At 41.7% G+C, this 23,213-nt stretch overlaps 1 protein-coding gene across 1 annotated transcript in view; it reads right to left on the minus strand.

Moving 5' to 3' along the window:
• The window catches only part of cdh11 (cadherin 11, type 2, OB-cadherin (osteoblast)), an 83,247-nt gene extending 60,965 nt beyond the window's left edge, over positions 1–22,282 (minus strand). The window contains 1 exon segment of the mRNA XM_018693795.2: positions 21,737–22,282. The gene's annotated coding sequence lies outside the window, so the exon portion shown is untranslated.
• Positions 22,283–23,213: the final 931 nt, after the last annotated feature.

Raw genomic sequence — 23,213 nt, forward strand, 5'->3', positions numbered from 1 at the left:
AGTCTTGCTAATTTAGATCGGTTATGACAGGACAGCGAAGACAAAGTAGGAGACTTTTGAGATGTTTACAAACAGGTTCTGTCTTATAGTTCTGGTGAGCTTCAGCATACATTAATGGTCAGAATCTCATACATAGACATGTTGGAAATAATTTCATTCAATGTTTAAAAGTACCTTTTAACAAGTAATGTTTGATGACAGAGGAAACAAAATAGAAAATGTTGGAAAATGAAATGAAAGAAAAATGTATTGGAAGAAGAGTGTCAGTCCTCCCACAAGAAGAGGAAGATTTGATTCTCTGGGTCTTAAGGTATTACTTGAGGAGACAGGTTTTCAGTTTGGAGTTGTATAAGACTTTCAGAAATTTAGCCCTCTGTCTTTTACCAATCCCATACAATTTCCTGGGAAACCTGGCAATTGCTTTTTGAACTATTTCAGTGTTGGTAGGTAGCAACCTGCAGTAATTTAAATCCCTCAAGCTCTTGTTGCTTTTACACCTTGGTCTGAAAACCAGAGTTGAGGGCAGTCCTCTTCCAGCTTAATCAATCCAGCAAGTGGACAGCTTATATGCTCTATAATAGCTAACAACTGGAGGTCATGCCCAGTTTTCAGACATATGTTGGTTGTGGGTAGTGAGGGAGACAAGTGAAATGGAAAACAAACCCACCTAGGGTCATTTCATCCACCCTATGAAAGATAATGTACCCACTTAAATGTAGGTCAGTGAGATTTTTTTATTTTTTTAATTTTACATTACAGACCAGTAATGGTGAGCATTTTTTAAATTATTAAATTTGTTATATTAGTCGACATATTTTGGTCTTGGCATGATAAATACCTGTACCTCGTATGTAACCCATTGCTTTGTTCACAACTACAAAACCAGGTTGATGCATGTATACAAAGCCAGAGAGAAACGGTAAAAGACCAACTTCTCAAGGACACAGTAATGACAGACATTCGCTTTTTAATGTGACTTAAATCTCCAACTCTTTGTTTGTGCCACCCATACACCCACAAACACACAGACACACACCTCTCTGCGTTCTCCCATCCCTTTGTGCAGGGTGTTCAGACACTCTCCGAAATGTTTTATGTGTGTAGAACAAGGCTACTTTGTCTGCCTCTGTTGCCTCTACTTTCCTGACACACAGTGACACATTCCTCTACACAAAGACAAAGATAAAGATAAAGGGAGCGGCATCATTACCTGTGAGCACCAGTGTGTATGATGACATCCATATGCAATACCTAGCCATTCAAAATCCTATATTTAGCTGCATATGATACTAATTCATATATTTATATGAAACAGTCCTTTAGAAACCAAGATGTTTTGGCAATTGCATTATCTAGCACCTTTGTGAGTTAATATAGTGAGGCATGACTTCTAGCACTTTGCGTCTGTGGCTGGTGAAATACATATTACGAAAAATAAATTCAGCATCTAGTTGTACCCTGCAGGACAGCAGGAGTTGTCCTTTTCTGTATTTGTTTGGTAAAATAGAGACTAAATGGAACAAACAGTCCACCTCGATTCAAATAAGCATCTCTGTGTATTGTGATACATGAGGAAGTGCCCTTTCCTGATGTGCCACAATACTCTAGGTGAACAAGCGCAGAATTAAAATAGGCAGGAAAGACCATTCATATTTAGGTACACTTCTTCTCTGTCTCTGCTGAGGTTAAAGTTCAGGTTAAATAGGTTAAATAGCACAGAGAGCAGTGTGAGCTGCCTCTGACTGTTCAACAGGAACAAACAACAGACATAAAAAGACAGTGGAAAGACTAAGCATTTACATCACACTCAGCTCATTTGTTAGCTGTTTGTCATGTGTGAGTGTGTGTGTATGGGTGGGTGCGCGTGTGTGGTGTATTTCCTAACCTCCTACTGTGTCTCCCTGCTGGTCCGGCACACACACCATTAAAATAAGTGTCCCTTTATCACAGTTGACTGTAGTGTTATGTAAATGAGTGACATTACATAGCCTCCATCTCTCACACTACACTTTACTACTACTGTTTTACTACATTCTATACAGTCCCTGACATCCACCAATATGTAATGGCAAGAGGTTTTTTATCAGCCACTGTTTCCGTAATGATAGCCCTGCCCCATCCTGGACCACCCAGGTTTTACTGTCACTAATGACTGAACAAACTTTCAGTATCCAAAAAAAGTTCTGCCCCTTTTGTTTTTGTGAAATTGACTCATAACAGTTGCATGATAAGAACATAGACACTAAAACCAACCACCTGTCCCCACCATGCAGACACTTTATTATATAGTTAGTGGTAGTGGGAAAATCTTGTTAAGCATCTAAACGCTGTGCAACAGATTAATATGTGGCTTTCTATTGAAACTGTACTACATATAAATTGCAATAATAATCATAATCTTGTCTACCACAAATAATTAATGATGTCTTTTTTTTCTTTTGGCTCATCATATAAAAGGCAAAGTAACCAGTTGGTGACCACTTGGCCAAAGAGGCATAAAGCTTCTATGTTTTATGACCTGTTGAGAAAGCAAATGTTCTGCTGGGAGCAAAAATCAGATTGGAACCCATTAGATTAAAGTTCGCCTTATTAGCAACCAGGCAGGACTTCATTAATTTGTCATGCTAAAGCTGTGCAGTTTTTCTACAGCAGTTTGTTGTATTCCTGTCTTTGGTTTACACCTTAAGTACTTTAAACGTATTTGTGCTCTGGTTGTCAGTAGACATGGATCTTTTAGCATTCTATTCCACAACAGTGTGACCTTTCCACTGGTTATGAAATGAAAATGAGGACTGTGCTAAAAAGAGATGTTTCTTGGCCTATATACAAATTTAGCTATTGATAAACAGGTGTGTCCCTTAATTGGCAAATGTCACGCACCGCACAGCATCCTGAATCTGAAAGCAGTTTAGTAGAGAGGTAAGATATTAGCTCCTTTTACACAGAAGAAGACCCCTCATTATGCCACACTTGCTTCTTTACCGAGAACCACACACAGCTGGTGTAATGCTGCCCTGGTGTGTGATTTTATACAGCATGCGCGCGTCGCAGAATCAGAGGTGTGACGTGTAACACCGCAGCCTCAGCATTGGTCGGTGTCTGTTCCACCGTGCCAGCTCACCCTTTAATACAGATACTGATTCAGCTCTGTGACTGACACCACTGCCAGCTTAAAGGTGAGACCACAATGCACCCCTCATTCTGCCTTCATACATTTTATATAGAATGGCAAAGTGGAATTAAAGGCTTTGTAAAAGGGGACATTTATATTTAAGAACAGAGAGGAGTGAGAGTGTGAAAGAGTGAGTGAGGAAAGGAAAGAGGTAGGAAAGGGAAAAAAAAAAGAATATGTGAAATTTGAGAAACAGTGGTGGGAAATAAATCCAGACTTTGCTTAGCATGTCCAACCAATCAAGGATGCCAGAAATAGCTCAAACCTTTTGCCAAAACCACACACAAGCTCATGCACACTGAAGGACTAGGGGCCCCAGCCATGGAAAAGTCATCAAATTAGGAGTCTGAGAAGACCAAAAAACACATCTGCAGAGAATGAAAGAAAGAAGTCGAAATGGCATCCCCTCAAAACAGGTAGTTTGAGTGTGTGTGTGATTGCTGTCAGACCAGGTTTGTCTCAGCAGAGTTTTTTACAGCTGGGAAACTGGCATCTCTCTCTCTCCCCCCCATGTCTCTCTCTCTCTCACACACACACACACAAACAGATGTCCCTGCAATGACCAAGCGAGGCCTGCACCACTAGTTTCCATTCCTTGTTCTCCTTTTGACTCATTTCTTCTTTCTATTCTTTGTATTCCCCATCTCCGTTTTTGAACTCTATGTTTCCTTCCTCATCTTGTCTCCATTTTTGTTTCTCGTCTCCTCTTCCACTTAAATCTGTTTTTTTGGGTTCCAGTGAATACAGAGATCTGCAAAATGCTGACTGCTATTATAGATGAAGCACTAAAGTTACTTCTGTACATTATTTTAAGTAGACATAATCTAAGTCTAATCTGTCTTTGAGCTTCCCAGAGGTGGAAACAACCTTTCCAATTCAAACTGCAGTCATTCACTCCATTCTTCACTTATTCGTACAGGCTGAAAACCTGCCTCATCAAAAACTAATAAAGTGTTTCAGGTCCCCTCCTGTCTTTTCCCACCTGTACTCAGCCTAATATGCTCTTATCTTGCAGCTAAAAAGCTTTTCTACTTCACTGCTTTGCTCTCATTTCTCTCCTGCGGCTCTGACTTGCAGCTCTCACCTCTGCATGCTGCTGATGTTTGTAATCTAGGAATTTTACCCTATTCTGCTATTGCTACAAGAGTGTCAGTTGCATGTATGAAAGGCAAGCACAAGAGATCGCTTTCAGTGCATTCATCAGGGCGTTTGGTCTATCTGGTGGATAGAAAAGCTGTGATAGCTGATCTACCTGTCATTGGAGTGTTGACCTTTCAAGACACCTGTGTTAATGACAAGATAGGGAAGAAGGTATAGAGACTTTGGCTGTTCTAACAAATTGCGATTAAAGAGTGTGTGTGTGTGTGTGTGTGTGTGTGTTTAAGTCATGCCAGTGACCTGAATTATACAGCTGTATGTCTACGTCATTTTCTCTCTGTCTGCTTATCTTCCTGCTGTCTGTCCCTGTGTCTGTCGTCTGTCCATTTGTGTCTGTGCCTTCAGGCCTCCATCTCTTATTGTTCTGGACAGATAAAGAGATTTGGTCGCACAAAAAAGAGGCCTACAAAATCACTTACACACACATGCGGGCATGCGCGCACACAGACACGGATGCATGCACGCCCATGCACACAATCAGATGGTTCTTTGCATGAAAGGGTCATTGTGGTAGCACAGCTACAAATCCTGGCAGCACTCAGCACTCGACAGCTAAAACACACATACACATGCACGCGCGCACACACACACACACACACAACACAAAATTCTTGTTGGACAAAACGCTCCTTGTCTTAAAACCTGAGAGCCTGACCCGTCTAAATACACAAAACACACACACACACACACACACACATACTGCCTAACACACATGCGCATCGGCTCATAAAGGTGGATTACCCTCATTTACAAATGTATGGCTTTGTGACTGACCCATTAGCCAAACTAGAGGGAGCACAACCCAATGAATTATTCAGTGCCTCCTTAAGGGTTAAAACAGGCGGAAAATATGCTTGTTAAGATCTAAAAGACCAGACAGAATACACTTTTAAGGAGGAAAAGAAGAGACAAAATACAACAGAAAAAAGGAGAGAGAGAGAGAGAGAGACAGAATGCTTGTTAGAAGTTTCAGAAGTATTAAACATAAAAGGTTTCTTCTATCTAAAAGTATCACTATTAATTGTAAAATATATGGCGGCTGCACATTTACAGTTAAAAAGAGAAAGCAACAAACGCAGAAAACAAAAGTTAGAACAATATGTTAGAAATGAAACACCATGAATTATTCACAGAGTCCTTAAGAGGGAAAACAGGCGGAAAATACACTTATTAAGAAAAAATACTAAAGGGACAAAACACATTTCTTTAAGATTTAAAAACACAAAAAGCTCCTATTCTCAGAGGTTATGAAAAATAAAAAGGCTGGAATATTGTTGACGCATATTTCTATTAATAGCTGAGAATCATAATGAGTACTATTTACAGTCAGAGACAGAAAATGTACTTCATGTGTGCCGCCTCTGAGCAGACACATGAATGAGCTGAAGAAATGACACATCCCTTCCATAAAGAGCGTAGATCAAAAATCCTCCTGATGATTACATGACTCAGTGGCCTTGGAGAACGAGGTAAATCAATCAAAAACAAATCTCTCCTCCGACTCCTTCCCCTCCACGTCTCGCTCTCGGTCTTTCCCCACCCCTCCCCTCCATCTGTCCTCCCTCCTACCTCTTCCTGTCCCTTCTCTCCATCCATCTCTCCCCATCTTTTTTTGTCTCCATCCATCCCTTCCTCAAAACCTTCGATCTCTCTCTTTCTGTAGCCATCCAGGCATGTATAAGTGAGTGTGGCAGGCCTGGTTTGTGTGTCTTTGTGCATCACTGCTTTAGTCTAACAAACCCCCACCCAATACCCTCAATTCACACACACACACGCACACACACACACACACACACTCTTAAGCGTACAAATTCAAAAGGCCGAAGAACTTTTCAAGAGTCACGCCAGATGTTCCAAGCTTTATATTCATACAACATCCTCTCCTCCTCATTTTCCTCCCCTGTCTCCCTTTTCTGCAATTTTGTCCCGTTTCCTCCTTTTTTCTCACTCATCTGGCCTTTTATTTATTTTTGCCTACTTTTATAGAACCTCCTCTCTCCTCTCCTCATCTCACAGTTTCCCTCTCTGATTCCTTTTATTCATCTTTATTGCTTTTAAAACATCTTTTTTCCTCCCTCTTATTTATTTCCCTTCCATTTTGTTCCATTTCTGTTTTTTTTATACTCTTTGTGTCAGTTGCATCCTCCTCTTTTCTCCTCCATCCTTAATTTGTTTGGATGTTCTTACCCCATCTCCTCCTTTTCTTTCTTTTCACTTTTCCTTCCCTCTCCTTCTTCTCCTCAGTTCCTCTCCTCTTTTTCCCTCTCCCCCCGTCCCTTGAGTATGAGTGTGGTTCCATATACATTCACTTTCAGCTCAAGCAGCTCAAAACATTAAAAGGAACAGTAGCTTTCTGCTGCTGAAGGCATAATCACTCTCACTTATGTCTTTTTAAGATCTTCATCCTTCCTTTTCCACTCAACTCCATTGTCTCCTCCTCCTCACCATTCATTCATTTTCAGTCTTTGGGCTTTTCTTGTTTTAAATGACTGACTTTAGACTGTATTGATACAGTATCCATGTCTTTCCCAATTTCTCTGTCTTTCTTTCTTTCTTGCTTGAATTTGATAGCATGTTTCTTTATTTACCATCTGCACCCCTGTTTCCCCTGTTTTTCTCATTTCCTTCCCATTTTTGCATCATTTCTTTCTTTCCTTCCCTCCAAAATCCCCCACATCATCCTCCTCCTTCCTCCATGTCATTCTCTCTCTGAGACCTATTGATTCTCTACTGCCCCCCCTCGCTCAGCTGTCAGAAGGAGATGAGATCTTCTGATGTCCCCAACCATGATAAAGAAAGTCTTTTTTTTCTCCCACAAAACTCTTTGGAATACAGAACACACACCCCCACAAATGCGTAAATGTAAAACAGATGGGAGATGGAGAGAGATGATCAAGAAAGCGAGATGGGGAAGAAAGGAGGGGACTGATTTGCACACCTATTCATTTTTTACGTCTCTTGTGGTTGAAAGCTGAGGCTACGTTTTATTATGGCACTAGTCTTTATCTCTTTCTCTCTCTAGTTTTCCCCCCAAATGTCTCTTTACTTCTCTCACTCCTCTCTGGCCAGCCTTTTTGCATTTTCTCTCCCTGCACACATCTTTTTTCTTTCATATCTCCAATTCCCTGCACTATTTTAAAAAATTTACAGTATTTCATTGCTGTGACTTCATAAGAAGCAATATCTTACACTGTCTCTCAACATCTCTCATATAGTTTTTTACTGTAATGCATTAGCTCAAGCTGAGAAAATAAATCTGCACTGGTTTGGTGAAGTTGAATTTCCTTTCATCTCTCCATATATTTATCTGTATTTGATCTTAGCCCACTTGTCTTCCATTCTTTTTTTCAGTCCAATCATGCCTCCAATCGCCACTGTCCATTTTGCATCCTCCAGACTCCCTTTCTTTCCTTTCTCCATCCTTTCATCCCTCCATCCTGCCACCCGTGTGCCTCAATCTGTCTACGCTCCCGGTCCTTCCTCATTGCCAGTCTCCATTTATTTGTCCCACCTTCTCTCCCACCCATCCCTCCAAGTATTGATCGAGCTGTCCATGATATGTCACAGTGATTGACAGCTACTAATTGGCTTAATCCCACCCCCGGGGGGGTTGTAGCTCTTTGGCTGATCTGGATACAGCTGTCCTATTGTCCAGCAGCTGACACCATGACCCATGGGAGCCAGTGAGGGGTTGAAGAAAGAAGAGATAGTGAGGTGGTGAGACAAAGATGCATACATTTACAAGATACACATTTCATTTTCATTGGAATAACATATACATGCACTATTCTGATAGACACATGTAAGCAGAGAGATATAAGTTCAGCAAGATTGCCAACTATTAAATAATAGTGTGGGTCAGAATGCACAGAGAGGCAGACATATTACAGTCAGATAGAGTTGGATGGATACTGCTGGTATACTGGCAGCAGGTTCTCTTCAAGTGGACTGACAAATATCTGGCTCAAAGGTCAGCACTTTTTTCACTGAAATATATGTGCATTAACATCCATGCGCCCACTCATACAGTCCTCGAGCGAGACAGCGAGTCGCTTAGGTTGTGATGGAAAAGAGAGGAAAAGAAAGAAAGAGGGAGGGAGACAGTCGCCCAAGAGACGAAAGAAGCACCCCTAAGCAGACCCAGATTAGCTTTGCTCTATTGAGGAGGCAAGGGGCAGAACACAGGGTCTTAGAGGATGCCACTAAGCCTTTAAAGACCACCCTTCAGTCTGGGATGTGCACCCCCCCCCCATCCCATTTATCCAGTAACTGACACACATGGTTTACATACACATTAGCCCATGGAGACCTTACTGGCCGAACATTAGTGCTTAAAGGCAGGTCATGATCTGTTCACCTAGAAGTCATTAATCATTTTATAGCTTTGAAGCAGTTTTTATTCATAATGATAAAGTGCAATGATGGGTTTTATTCCAATGCAGTCTGTGCATCATCAAACGTTTTACTCCTTTGTAAGTAAAGGCCTCAGGACAGCTAATAACTGTCTGTGTGTAGCGAATAACTTAACTAACATTAATATTTAATACAGAGTTCTTTTCTCATGACAGTTGTTCAGTGTTGGACATAGAAAATGAAGATAAAATTACTCAGTAGAAAAACTAGGAAATAAAAGTAAAAAAGGAAAGAGGCTAATATTCTGTTTCTGTGGTTGTACTTTAAAACAGGAGGCTAGAATATGTATTTGCTATATGTTTGGATTCTTGATTGATTTGACCTTTGATCCTGTCACTAATAAACCAAATACAACACTTCATGAGATAAATGCTTGAAGGGTTTCATTCTAACATGCTATTGATCTGTATGTTATGGTTATGCTTGTGTGGTTTGGCTTGAAATTAGGGGGCGATTTTTTCAAATGTCTCATAGCTTATTTTGGAACGAGCACAGTGAAGATGAATGAGTGATGGTGAATTGACGGGAACGGGTTGGGCATTGTGGTAAGAGGGAGGAACTGATCAGCAATGTTGCGGACCATTACACCTACCATGCATGTGTAATGACCCTAATTACCCCTCTGAATTGCCATCTCCCACCCCTCACCCACAAACTACCCAACAAACACTCGACTCAGTGACAGACTGGAGGACACAAGGGTCATTGTGCCAAAACATCCTCCCCTGCAAAACGATCCCCTCTGCTTTCTCCCTCCGTTCTCATCTCCCTCCCCATTTTCTGTTTTCCAAACCAATGCATGGACGCGCAGGATACTTGATAATAACCCCCCCCCCTTCCAAACCCACATGGTTGTTGAAACCAAGTTCCCTCCCTTCTCTCTTCAGGTTGACACAGAGAGCCCTTTGTTACGCCGAGCTGCAATTACTTACTTCAGTAAGCCTGCATCGTTGGTTCTCAAACTTCCCTCTGGCCCAAGACCCCCTTATGAATCACATATCTCAACAAGGCTACAAAAGTAGCTTTTACATGTCCCCAGTCTGATGCATGTTTGTCTGAGGACAACCATCTAGAAAAACTGACCCCCAGTCTTTTAAAAAAATTGCAGTAAAATAGAAAATAATTCATTCTTCGTGATATTGGGAGCTCCACTGTATCCTTGAGGATCACAAAGCCTCCCTGTGAAAACTTGCAGTGCAAACTTTTCAAAGAAAAAACTTACATCAAGCTTACAGCTTGTAGCTGAGTTAATATTCCTAAGCCCAGTACACAACACCATCATGACCGGCAGCACTGTGCAGTGATGTGTCCTTAAGCAACTGAACCTGTTTCTTCCCCACTCAATATAAGTTGCTAAATACGGCATCTAAAGGATAAATGGAAAATGTAAATCCTCATAAATGAGAAGAATTTTTTCCTCACCTCCAAATGTCACAGCAAGATATTTTCTTTGATATATTCTTTTCATCTCAAGAGTGAAACCTGGTGACATGCAGCTCTTATTGCTGTAAACTGCTCTTCATGAGTGGTGCATTGCCTTGTTGAATAAAATATTAGCATGCTCTGTGAATAAAACATTGGGGCTATTTTCTCATATAAAAAGGTCAAAACAGCTGTCTAGACAAGCAGTGATCTATTTACCCCTTTTATGCCTGCCCCCATACACACACACATAACAGCACCCACACATACCTACACTTTTTCACTGCTGTTACAGTATACTTGTAAGGACTTTACACAGACTAGATAAACTTCACAAACTCCTAATCCATACTGTATCTTTCACCACCAAATCTAAACTCATTACTACTATTACGTCTAACTTTAAAAAAGCTCAAAGGAATTTTATTTAAAAGTTGAACCTTTACCGCACATCAAGGATTTTTCAGGCCTTTCTGTGCTCATTGAGACATCTGGTTCTCATAAAGATAAGAGCACAAGGCAGGATGCGTGCTTAAAGTTACATACACACACATTCAGGCTCACGCACACACAGCCTAGGTTGACCTTGCATATCCCACCTTTAGGTGACATGGACACATACAGACAGACTGCCTGAAACGACTTTTATTTGTCATTTTGGTGATGCTCATGCTCAGGTGCATGGGTGTGTGTGCACACAAACACACATAACACTGACCTTGTATGGTCAGCTTTAGTACTAGTATGTGAAAACACCCACATACATGGGCACATTGGAGTGACATGTGCACCACACACACACACACACCACACACACAATGACCTTGTTTGTTCAACCTTGCCACAAGAATATAAACAATGTTGATGGCACTTGCTTTCATAACATCACAATAAAAATAAACATGGCTGTGACAAATTTGATGTCACTCCACATAAACACTGAAAACAGATACAATGTATGAAAATGGCTCAAAGCAACTGCTGCTGCACTGGATTTAAAAATAACTGCAACTTATCTGCATTTATTTCAAAAGAATTGCAGTAACAACCACTGAAATCTTATAGTGCATTAAAGATATACAGTCAGGTTAGAGCTGAATCTATGTAAAATATAGAGTGCACCCTATATATAACGATGTGAATGTAAGCACTGTAAAACAGGCATGACTTTGTTAATTTTAGTTAAACAACTAAAAATCAACTGCAGCCTGTCAGATCAGCTTAGCAAAGTGCTATTTTCCTGAGTGAAATATCACATCTTTAAGTTATGACTTAATGCTCACTCACATACTCGTCACAGTTTAACGGGCAGAATAAAATCGGTTTTCTTTTCTTTTGAATTTCAGGTGTTAATTACATTTCACAAATGGTTTAATGGCAATGTGAAGACGGCGGTGGATCTGCCTTTTTATCCGTCCTTCCACCTCTTTCAATATATAGCCGCAGCCTTCTATTGTGAAATAACAATTAGGCAGTCCTAGAGGAAGCTATATCTGTCGTTCATTGCTTCTCCTTTCACCGAAAAGGTCAGTGCAGTCACAGCTGCAACTGAAACCTAAAGAGACAGTGGAATAGGGAGATAAAGACAGAGAGAGCATGAGAAATGGAGACTATTGAGAAGAAGAGACACAGATGAAAGATAGAGAGGAGAGAAACAAGCAGATATATCAACAAAACCTTAGAGGACAGATGACGGGGGGGACGAGAGAGTTTGTTTTATATAAGTGTTGCTCTATAAGTCTCTGAGTCATGGTCAGGGATTAAGGCATGGAGTGGGCAAAGAAATATACTGGAGTCAAGCCTTTTGCATGGAAAAAAATGTGAAATTAATGCTGTCCAATGAAGAAGCAGCAGTCATATTCAATCATATTACACCATTATAAGTGTCACGGTCAATGAAGCATGGATAGAGACAGACAGAGGGAGAGGACGAGGGAAAGAAAGCATGAGAAAGGGGAGGGAGATAGAGAAATAATCAGAGGGACAGAAAAACAGGAGGATAGATGCAAAAAGGGAGTGTGGGAGGTGGTGAGATTGATAACATGGAGAGAAAGGACAAAGAAAAAGTAAAGAAACACACTTACACACTGAGAAACAAACAGAAAGAGACAGAGGGAGGCAAATGGAGTGAGGTTATTATGGTAAAGAGGTCAAGCTTGCAGTAATGCTCTGTCTTGTAGAAAAGAAAACAGTGCTTTTGTGTGTGAATTATGTGTATGTCAGAGCCGCTGTTAGCTGTCTTTCCCCCTCTCTCTGTGTGTGTGTGTGTGTGTGTGTGTGAGTGAGCCATCATCTGCCATTATACCATCACATCACAGCTTATAAAGTGTGTGCTTTTGTTTCTGTGTTAAGTCTAGGACTAAGACGGTGGTTATATAATCTCAAGGCTTCTTCTGTGTGAGGGTACACAGAAGACAAACACTATTATCTTTCAGCACACACCTTCATACCCACAGAGTTGAATCAATAAGGACTCTGTTCACACATACAAGTCCAGAGTTTTTGGGAGAATAGCTCATTAGTAAACTTGCTTATTATGCGATGAGGAAATAGATGCTAAGATCAAACATGCGTTCCTGTCCAGTGTTTAATTTAGCAAACATTACATTAAGTGACGATACAGAGAGCAGCTATTAGTGATTATGTCATGTTGTATATTTATCAATAAAACTCAGTTTAATCTTTGTGCCATCATCAGGTTTATTTTTGGAGAGGAAGCATAGGCGAGGAGAGAGGGGAGAAGCATATTGAAGAGGACAGGAGGAGAAAAGAGGAGAGATAAGAAGAGATGAAAGGGGAGGGAGAGAGGTAGGAATGAGGGACAAGGAAAGAAGGGGAGGACGAAAGAGGAAGAGACAGGAGAGGATGAAAACTACTAGATAAGTCCCAGTGTGATCAAAGCAATACTTTGACATCTAGAGCAGGCCTTGCCAGCACGCAGACTGGTTAATGCTAGAGACCCACGTACACACTTTGAAACATTAGAATATGTGTGGCTAAAAAGCCTCTGATATACACAGTAAGATTGACTGCATTTATAAAACTACAAACATTCTTAACTCCTTATGGTTCTAATCGTATCACTGCTGTCCAGACATGGACAAAAACATGAACTCTGTGTCTAATAGCTTTCATTAGTTTAAAACACAGGTAAATCATAGGTGAAAATGCTATTCCCTAACAACCAACCCTACCATACCACAATGCAAGCAAAAGAATGAGTTTCTACTTCTCTCAGTCAGGCTGTGATAACCTGCTCCACACGCCACTGGACAGGGACAAACAACTGTTGTCTTGCTTGAAAAATCGGTCGCCATGACTCTATTTTTGTGACATTTCTCAAAATAATTCAATGTACAAAATGAGTTTACTGGTAAATCAGTCCAAATGTTACGGTCATAACTCCTCCGTCTCCATGGAGAGCTCTAAAGAAAACACTGAAGGCGACAAAACAGTCTCTTTCAGGAACTAGGAAACACAAGGAAACAGAAGAGAATGCTTCTTACACAATGTAAATCTTAAGATGCTATAGATAAAGTCAGAAATAATGGAGTGAGGAAAGAAGTAGAAACATGGAGATTAGCCCACTTATTTCCAGAAATAAACTTTGTACAAATAGGCTCCTCTTCTCACCATGACATTGGACACCACACATCACAACAATTTGTCGTGCATTCCGATCTCAAGCTACATGTTAGGGATGTTCCCTATGCAGCTATTTCTGTCCACTGTGTCATCCAATTTAATTTCTCACTTTCTTGTTAGTCTGAACTGTGGCAAAACAGAGGAAAAATGTGCAGGGAGGGACATATGACGAATGTTCTTGGGCAGACGGAGGTCACAGTTACATGGTTTTTAGACTGGTGAGCTACCAGGACGCCACTTTTTTTAGTTAAACTATCTATCAGTCTATTTATCTGCATATCTGTTTATCCACCCCTATAAAGTCCTCTATCTAACCCTGCTCATAATCAGATAAGCTCTATGCAGCATTTGCTGTTTTGGCTGACCACTAAGGCTATACGTGTGTGTGTACGTGTGTGTGTATGTGTGCGTGCGTGTGCTGAGCTTGAGACAGAGTTCAGCTTCTGGTTTCAATATCAGTGTGTGTGTCTGCGTCAGCACGTGTGCTGCAAAATAAATTCTGTTTACAGGCGATACACACCTGTTTGGAACAGGTCTGTCAGCCTGCTAACATGCACAAAACACACACACACGCACACACATGCACACATTCTCACACAGTATGCATGTACGTACACACTCTATTCAAACAGACACACACACATACACGCATTGTACCTTGAGGCCATAGCCGTCTGTCCATAGAGTTCACCTTTACAAATGTGTTCCATCAGCAAAATTAACTTGCTACAATTAACATAACCATGTTAATTATGGTAATCAACAACAGCGTCTGCAAATACACACTCAAACAGGTTTGTGTATGTGTGTGTGTGCGTGTGTGTGTGTGTGTGTGTGTGTGTGTGTGTGTGCGTGCACGCGCGCGCACATGCATACGCGTACGTGCTCATGAGTGTATGTGAAGCACATAACTGGCAAGCTTTACAAGAGAGAAACGATAGAGTGAGCGATGGAAGATTGAAGGTGACAGAGAAAAAAAGAGAAATAGATGAATTTGTTATATTCATGCATTCAATGATAATAAGAGGTTTATCAGTAATCAGAGAAAAAAGTGGAGAAAGGGTGGCAGGAGAAAGACAGTAGAAAGACAGAGAGTAAGTGAGGTGAGACAGCTATGATTGACCGCTTCACTGGTGCCTCCAAAAGGAAAATGAACACACACGCATACACACACACTGTTAATTATTATCCTGAATAATGAGAAGCAAACGACTCATTAAATCTCTCCTTGACCCACACGCAGAAAACTAGCCTCTCTCTCCCTCTTCCTTTCTTTCTCACTGACTCTTCTGTACTTCATACAAAATCTGTCAAACCAGCAGCCTTTTCAGCTGTGAATTATTAATTGACATTAAAGCAAACCCAAAAATCCTCACTGACCCCAATATGGAGCGTTTTTTGTTTCTGAATCATGGAAGACTACAAAGAAAACCTCCTGAAATTCATATGTGAGATGAACTTCCTTCATGACCTTCATCCCATATCCCCTCTCTCTCTCTCTCTCTCTCTCTCTCTCTCTCCTCTTCTTCTTTGCTGTTTTTCAGTGTCTCTCCCTGCTGAATATACCAAAGCAGAAATGCAGTTAAAATTGGCTGTTTAAAAAAAACAACCTTGCTTTTCTTTCTCTCGTGTGACTGGTGTCATGAGACCGCAAACCACCTGACTGCACCTAACTACTGTCACAGAAAACAAATTACTCTGGATTACAGATATGCTCTCTCTCACACGCACATACACACATAGAAAAATATAGATGACATATACACTTACATACCTGCAAAATCATGTTGGGACTATGTTTGCCTTCACATACAAGCATGCATTTGGAACAGAAAGCTTAGGCATGCACACACACACATGCACACACACACAAGGTGCTCTGATCAATATCACTCTCTATCTGGAGTAATCAATTCTCATTCTAATCTGATCAATAACCCTGTCAACACTGTATTCTGATCATCAATATTGAAATCAATGAAATCGCTCGTTAATCCTGAATTAACATCGATCCAGACTCCACTGTGATCACACACACCACAGTCTCATCATCTGGCAATAAATCCACACAGCCCGTTCTGCACTTGGTCCGCTCTCTCATGTATGTGAGAAAAGGTCACACTAACTGAAGAGCAATATTCAGCTACTCCTGGTGAACAAATGACAAAGCTTTCATATTAAAAACCAACACATTTCAGCTGTAGCGTCTGACATTATGTTCCCAGGATGAAAGGCGATAAAAAGCAAATCATTTTTAAAAGTTGACATTTAACTGACGCTGGGGTGTTCCTGTGCCGCCACACGTGTTTTGTTTTTTTATTTTAATTTTTTTGTTTAATTGCTCTGAGTGGTGTCCTTGTTGTTTTTTGCTCTTGTTTGTGGCAGTTTTTCCTGTCTTCACATCATTATGTGCATCCATTCCAGCTTACGCCTGCACTACTTAAATGACTTCAATGTGACTTTGCTCATCAAATAATGAGAGCACGGGACATATTCATGAATCACGCTGCTACTGGTTTGTTTCTGTGCCCAAAAATGAAATGCATTTTCCAGCTTACTGACTTTAGCTTGATATTTAATGTATTCATTTTCTTTGTCCTTTTCAGGGTTACAGGGATTTAATTCAATCTCAGCATGCAATTAAGTAGGGAAACACCCCCGACAGGTCACAAGCAGACAGATAGATGTTGGAGAGACTTTGATAAAATGGCTTGTATTTGACACAAGTTGTGGAACAGACTTTTAATTCTAGTTTGGACTGAAAAGTGACACTGACATTGTTTTCAGCTGTTGAATGGATTTTGAATGTTTTCACAAAGTTAGCAGATGAAAGAATGACTTTAAAATGTAAGTCTGTGGCAAAATTTGAACTAAAAGACAATTTTTAGTAATGACAATGTTGAGCTGACTACATACCACATCTATAAAAGCTGCATTTGTCATGTGTTAAACTTCCGGGTAAATCAACTTCTCTGGTCCGTGTACTATAACTATTATGCCACTGGAATGTTGAACACTTGAGGACTAATTGAAACCACATGAGCACAAGGAGAAAAAAAAACAACACACAAACTTGATGCTTAAAGGCAAAGGAAACCAAACCTGGGGCATTACATTGAAGAGACTGTGTCACAACAGTGACCACCTGTGCTGTGTCAGTCCTCCTCACATGCACTAAATACCCAGGAAATCATTTCCCCACCCACTTTACCCCTTGTTAAATGCAGACAAATCAGCCACTGTCTTTATTTTCTCTGGAGGGCAAGTAAAAGGATTAGGGGTCAAAAACACTAATTACAGACTCTGTCATTTAATCTGGTTGAGACCGGAGATTAGAGTTATAATCCCATCACACTGCCACAGGAAATGATAAATCAGTGTAACATCTACCTTGCTCCTCCTATTCAGTCTTGAATAGACAGGGAGAAAGGAAAAGAAGATTGAGAGCAGAGGGATAACTGTAGGGTTGAGACATGTAAAAAGAGAGAGAAAGATGGCTCAAGTTTAACCAGTTGTCTGAAATAATGACTCTACTTTCTATGGCACCTGTGGACCCAGTGACTAGAGGACAGCTAAACAAAACTGCAGAAGCAAAAGAGAGAAGCCAAGTCAATTCCCCCCTTAATGTCCACCCTTCTTTTTTTCCCTCTTGCCCCCTCCCCCTCTCTCTCCTGGGAGGTAATGCGAATCTGAAGGTAACAGAAGCCAGTCAGGGTGGACATGCTTATCCAGACTAGACTTGTGTGTATGTGTGTGTGTGTGTGTGTGTGTGTGTGTGTGTGTGTGTGTGTGTGTGTGTGTGTTTGTGCCGTGCAGATTGAATCCTGCATCCCTGGGGAGCCTAACTACCTCTCCATCTCTCTGACTGGCTCCCCAAGAGAGACAGAGAGCGAGAGAGTGAGTGAGAGGGAGAGCAAGAAGGAAAAACAGAGGTTTGGAAAGAATTAGAGAGAAAGAGTAGAAAGAAGAAAAAAAAAGAGCCGAGCAGAGCAGTCGTTGCAGCAAAGCCCAACAGCTCCCTCTGTCGTCACCTAGAGAAGGTCTAGCACTTCTCTCATCTGTTCCCCTCTTCATTTTTCTTCTGTCTTCTTTTTTGAAGCCTGTCTTCACATCTGCAACATCTCCCTCTTTTTCTCTCTTTCCAATGTTTTTTCCCCCTCATTCACAGTTTCAAGAAACTAGTTTACAATGCGGCGACTTATGAGAATGAGCAGCTGGTGCCTAATTAAATATAAATATAACGATTACAGTGTAATAAATTAATCCCTCTATCTCTCTGCCTCCCTGGCGAGCCATGTCAGCAGTGTTTGCAGTCAGTTGCCTTTAAACTTATTCCAGTAGTTTGTTTTTTTCCTCCAAATTCAATACTGCACATTTCAAGAGTGTGAAAAAAATTAACACAACTTCAGAGGTGTGGATTCTGGCCGGTCAGAGTCAGCTTTATGGGTAAAAGCCAGTCTGTGTTTTGTCTACATTGTCAATCAATTTAGAGATTTCTTAAAAGAAAGAGCAAGAGAAATCAATCAGGGGTTATAGCTATTAACCTGGACTAAGCTCAGAGTCACCTGCTCTTTTATAAACAGATCAGCTGACTCTCTATATGTTCCCACAAGCGTAACGCAATCTGTAATCTTAAGTGTGCAGCTCAACTTAAATACAGCACTTTTCACTGGCCTAGTTGTGTCTTTTCAAACATTGCTGAAGGATGCACTTTTCTTTCTGCTCTTACGTGCATGTTCACAGCTTTAATTATATCTTTACACACTGTAAGGAGCACAGCCATGAAGACAGATATTTCTATTGCCAGGTCCTGAAAACCGCTTTGACAAATCCAACAAATCTGACGACATTTCTGTCAGTTTCTGTGCGGTTCCTTGGCTGAACATCAGTGAAAAATCTGATACCTCACCCACCCTGCTTTCATCTGTCATCCAAGCCAGGTTTTCTGTATACGGCTCACCCTAAATAGCACAAAGATGTACTGGTACAAGGGAATTTCTGTGTTTCTGTCCTGCTTTTAAAGTATACAATCACTTTCCCAGACATGAAACCACACTTTTGTGGGAACTGAAAGGGGAGCTATGTTCGTTCCTGAGATAGCAAAGTGAAGACAGGCATTTTCTGGCTGCAGGTCTCGTTTCAACTCAGTCAAACACCAGCTCTCATGAAAGAGTGAGACGAAATGCACTGCTGATAGAAGTCATGCTGCCCTCTTCTCCTCCCCCGCCTCCTCCTCATATCCTGATAGGAGTCGTGCTCTTTTCTTCTCAGCCCTGCTCCTCCGATCGCCTGCCCTGTTGTTTCTCCTCTCGCCTCCCCTCTTCACCTCATCTCCTCTGCAGAACATATCCTCCTGCCCCTAATTTTCTCTTTTGCCTCTCCTCTCCTTTCCCTACAGTGAATAACTGTGTGACTGATATGCTCTGTAGCTGGAAGAATTAATTAGAGAATTAAGCAAACCATCCAAAAGCAAAAAATCGGGTGATACTCCGGTGCTATTTACAAACCCCCTTTTGTGGAGCTGTGGTGAGAAGGCTCTGATGTTAAATCCAGTCATAGAGCGAATACGAGAGGCTGCAATTCAACACTAGAAAAATTAGTGACATTCTTTTCTTGTGCTGTGTCTTTTAAGTGGCCACCGAACCACAATATAAACTCAGAGCCGAAAGAGAAAAGAGGGGGAATTCTACTTTTCTTCTCTGCAATGTTGACTAGTCTGTAGGCTAATTAGCAAAATGCAGGGAGCAAAAATAAACAGTGAAGTGCTGTCTAAAAAGTAACCACATACTAAGGAAATGTGGAGGCAAACCACAACAACATTGTCGTTACACAGGGAACTTGCAGCATGTCAAAAAAGCTTTTGCCTGTGAGAATGTAACACAGGAAGTCACAAACCCTGTTTTCCTTTAATCAGCAGTGGAGCTAGTACTTCTAAAGGATCTTTCTGTGCATCTTTCTGATGACTGCAGACTTTAAAAAAAGAAGCCCCACAAGAAACAGCAGTGCAAACCAGCCAAGCCTGGCTGGTAAGAACTCCTGTCGAATAAAACACAACAACAGCAAATGATTTTCTCAATGGCTCCCACAAGACTGAAGAGTACAGAGAGAGAGTCAGGGAGAGTGGGGTGAGGAGAGATGAAGAGACCCTGGGAGAGGGAGAGGAAGAGGAGAGCGGAGAGAGAAAGAAGGGGAAGATGCAATGCAAAAGGGGGGAGAGAGGGGAGACATTTCATAGCGCAACAGTGTGGGAGACAGAGGGAGAGAGAGGTGGAGAGTCAGAAGGAGAGAGATTATTGCCTGCTTGAGAGCAGCAATCTTGAGCTGTGCCATGAATACCAAAGACTGTACAGCCCAGTCAACGCCTCTCTCTCTCTCTCTCTCTCTCTCTCTCTCTCTCTCTCTCTCTCTCTCTGCTCCTCCACTGAAAACGCAGCGGAATTGCAGCTGCCCAAATTATACACCAATATCTCACTTACTCTCCGCTGAAAACGACTCAGAAGCGGCTCAGTACTCCAACTATTATTGATATCAGACCAGCACACACAGAGACTCATCCAGCAAGGACACACACACATTTTCAGCCACACATTCAGTAGATGTCTGTGCAACAATTCTAAAAAAGAAGAAGATCCCATGTGGCCCTACAGGGACGATAAACCAAACGCACGGATCTAATTGAGTGCAGAATGAGTCTGAATGAGCCTACGGGCAAGTGAGCTGTATGCAATTTTTATGCAGTTTCACCGGCACTGGCGCACTCGGAAAGGGCAAGGACGCAGCTCTAGATGAAGTATTCAGATGGACTGAATACTAAACCGTATGGAGTCTATAGGGATTCACGTTTGAAGATCTTAATTCCACAAAGCGATAATGAACGCTGCAGGGAGCAGTCCACGTGAAAAATTAGAGAGCGACGTAAGACTCAGAAAGAAAGAGAAACCGGCTGTGGGTGATCATTTAAATTGTACAACAGACCTAGACTTTATTGACTGAGCGGGAGACGGAAAGTGGGGTAAAATCCCTTTATTGGAAGAAATAGGCCTAAATGCCAGAATAAAAGAAAATATGACCATCACTCCAAATATATAGACTGTTTATCTCTCTGGATTTATTGAAATGGTTGCGTCAATAATTTCTTATCATGTGTGGTGTGATATGACCGTTAACACAGACACACATGAAACCTGCGTTGACGGTCAGCCAAAGAAAAGTTGTGCGTCGCCGTTGCGCGGAGCCGCCGTTGGACACCGAGACAGCGAAACAGAGCCTGCACCGAGATTAGCCACTATACGTGGCCAAACACACACATGCACACAATCAGACGCGCACACGAACGCACGCTTGCAGACGCGCGCGCACACACGGCAAACGATCGCCAATGTGCAGACGCGCACACACACACACACACACACACACTGCGCTGGAAACCTAAAAAATACTGTCTCTGTTGTGCGAAAACCGCACAAATCCAACCGTCATCCAGTGGCCCCCAGGACCGAAGAAAGTCTGCACTGTTACAGCCAGCAACACAACCAATACACCAAAGTCTTCAGATTTTGTCACCATCGCTAATGCGCAACGGCTCTGAGGGGTTCTCGTAACGCACCCCTTATTTGCTCAAACATAACTCAAAGTCCGACATCCTCTCCAAAGTGACCTTTTAAGGCATATATGCAGCGATCGTGTGACTACCCTGTGTTTGGATTCATCCAGAGTCGAACCAGAATCTCCCCGGCATCCCGGGAACCGAGAAGCATTTCACTTCGCTCTCTCTCTCTCGCCTGTTTTACGCTTAGTTAAAACCTCTGCAAAATAGACGCACAGACAGCGAGGAGAGAGAAACACACCGGGGGAGAAAGAGATGAATGGGGCTGTGTTGAGGTGACAACGGCAAAATCCCAGTCCTCAAACTCGAGCGGTCCTTACCTTGGAAGTGAGAGACTCCGTGCGCAGCCCGTCTCTCCAAGGAAATTTTCCCAGTACATACAAGCCAGCAGAAAATGCTCACTTCTTTCAACTAGTATTGCTTCTTATATCAGATGTCCAACACATCCACTGATAGAAAACCCAGTTTTTTTCTGTTTGTGTGCGCTTGGAGAAAAGAGGGTAAAAGCAGAGCCAAGTCGGTTCCTCTCGGACCCAAAATGTTCTTTCTCCTATTTTTTTTATCCGCTGGAGCGCAGAAGCAAAAAAAAAATATATATATCAAACCAACCAAGCGGGGTTGAAAGATTAATTAAAAAAGAGAGAAAAAATGACAGAGAGAGAGAGAGCAGTCATGCGTCTTGATGAGGTTCCGAGACTGAAGTGACGAAGAGGATTGGTGGTGGTGAGGAGGAGGTGTGTGTCGGGAGAGAGAAGAGGGAAATCACCGTAGCATCCCTCCCTCCTTCGGTTATCAAATCCGGTACCGTCAGCGCCGTTTATCCGTCCTCCCTCCAAGAGCCTCGGAAACGGTGTGAGGGAAACTGAACGGGCGCGCAGCAGCAGCCAGAGAGAGAGAGAGAGAGAGAGAGAGAGAGAGAGAGAGAGAGAGGAGAGAGAGAGAGAGAGAGAGAGAGAGATGACGCTGCCGATGGAGGGCGTTGGAAACTAGAGTAACCCCCTCTCTCCTCTCACTTTCTCCTCTCACTTCATATGGGCTTACTGTCGTAATCACATAGTATTTTTGTTATTAGCATTCTATGAGGATACTATTTACAGCCCGTCATATGACTGGGAATAAGTTGTGGCATCTCAGAAGACAAATACAACCACGTTTAATAAGGTGTCAGAACAGTCCCTTTATGACTTGCCCAGATCTGATAGAATATCATATATCTATGTTGAACAATGTATATATTTAAATTTATGTGGATGACTGTGAGAGTGTTCGTAAAAAGCGTGATGTTTGAGATCAAAATCCAGACTGAGAGGCTGCAGCAGAGGCAGCCCTGCAGAGGGGGGTAAATGAATGCAACAGTTGCTCTTTCCTCATTGGCTGAGAGCAGCATCCAACTGCTCCAAGAGAAGATTTAGAAACTTGCTGGCAGCCAATGAGAGGAGAGGAGGAGAGTGTGAGGGAGGGGATGCTATGTGAGATCCTTCTTTCTGAGAGGCAATTGGTCCGAATAATAATAAAAAAAAAAACATTAAATATATCTCCAAGCCAGTGAAAAAACAGAAGGGGAAAAAAACTTCAATTTCAGTATTTTAGTCAGGTGAACAGACTGAAACAGACTCTGCATCTTGGCTCCATGGACCATTTTGAGTCAGAAAATCTTATCTTTAAAGAACTGTGGCAGATGTGGATTATTGGTTTTCAGTTATATCCCATTACAACTCTGTCCTGTAGAAACGTTGTTAATACACTACTAAACTGTAGTAAACTCCCAATTTCCTTAATATGGTGGTAAAATAATCG

This window comes from Lates calcarifer, linkage group LG16_LG22 (assembly GCF_001640805.2).
Source record: "Lates calcarifer isolate ASB-BC8 linkage group LG16_LG22, TLL_Latcal_v3, whole genome shotgun sequence".
NCBI lineage: Eukaryota > Metazoa > Chordata > Actinopteri > Centropomidae > Lates > Lates calcarifer.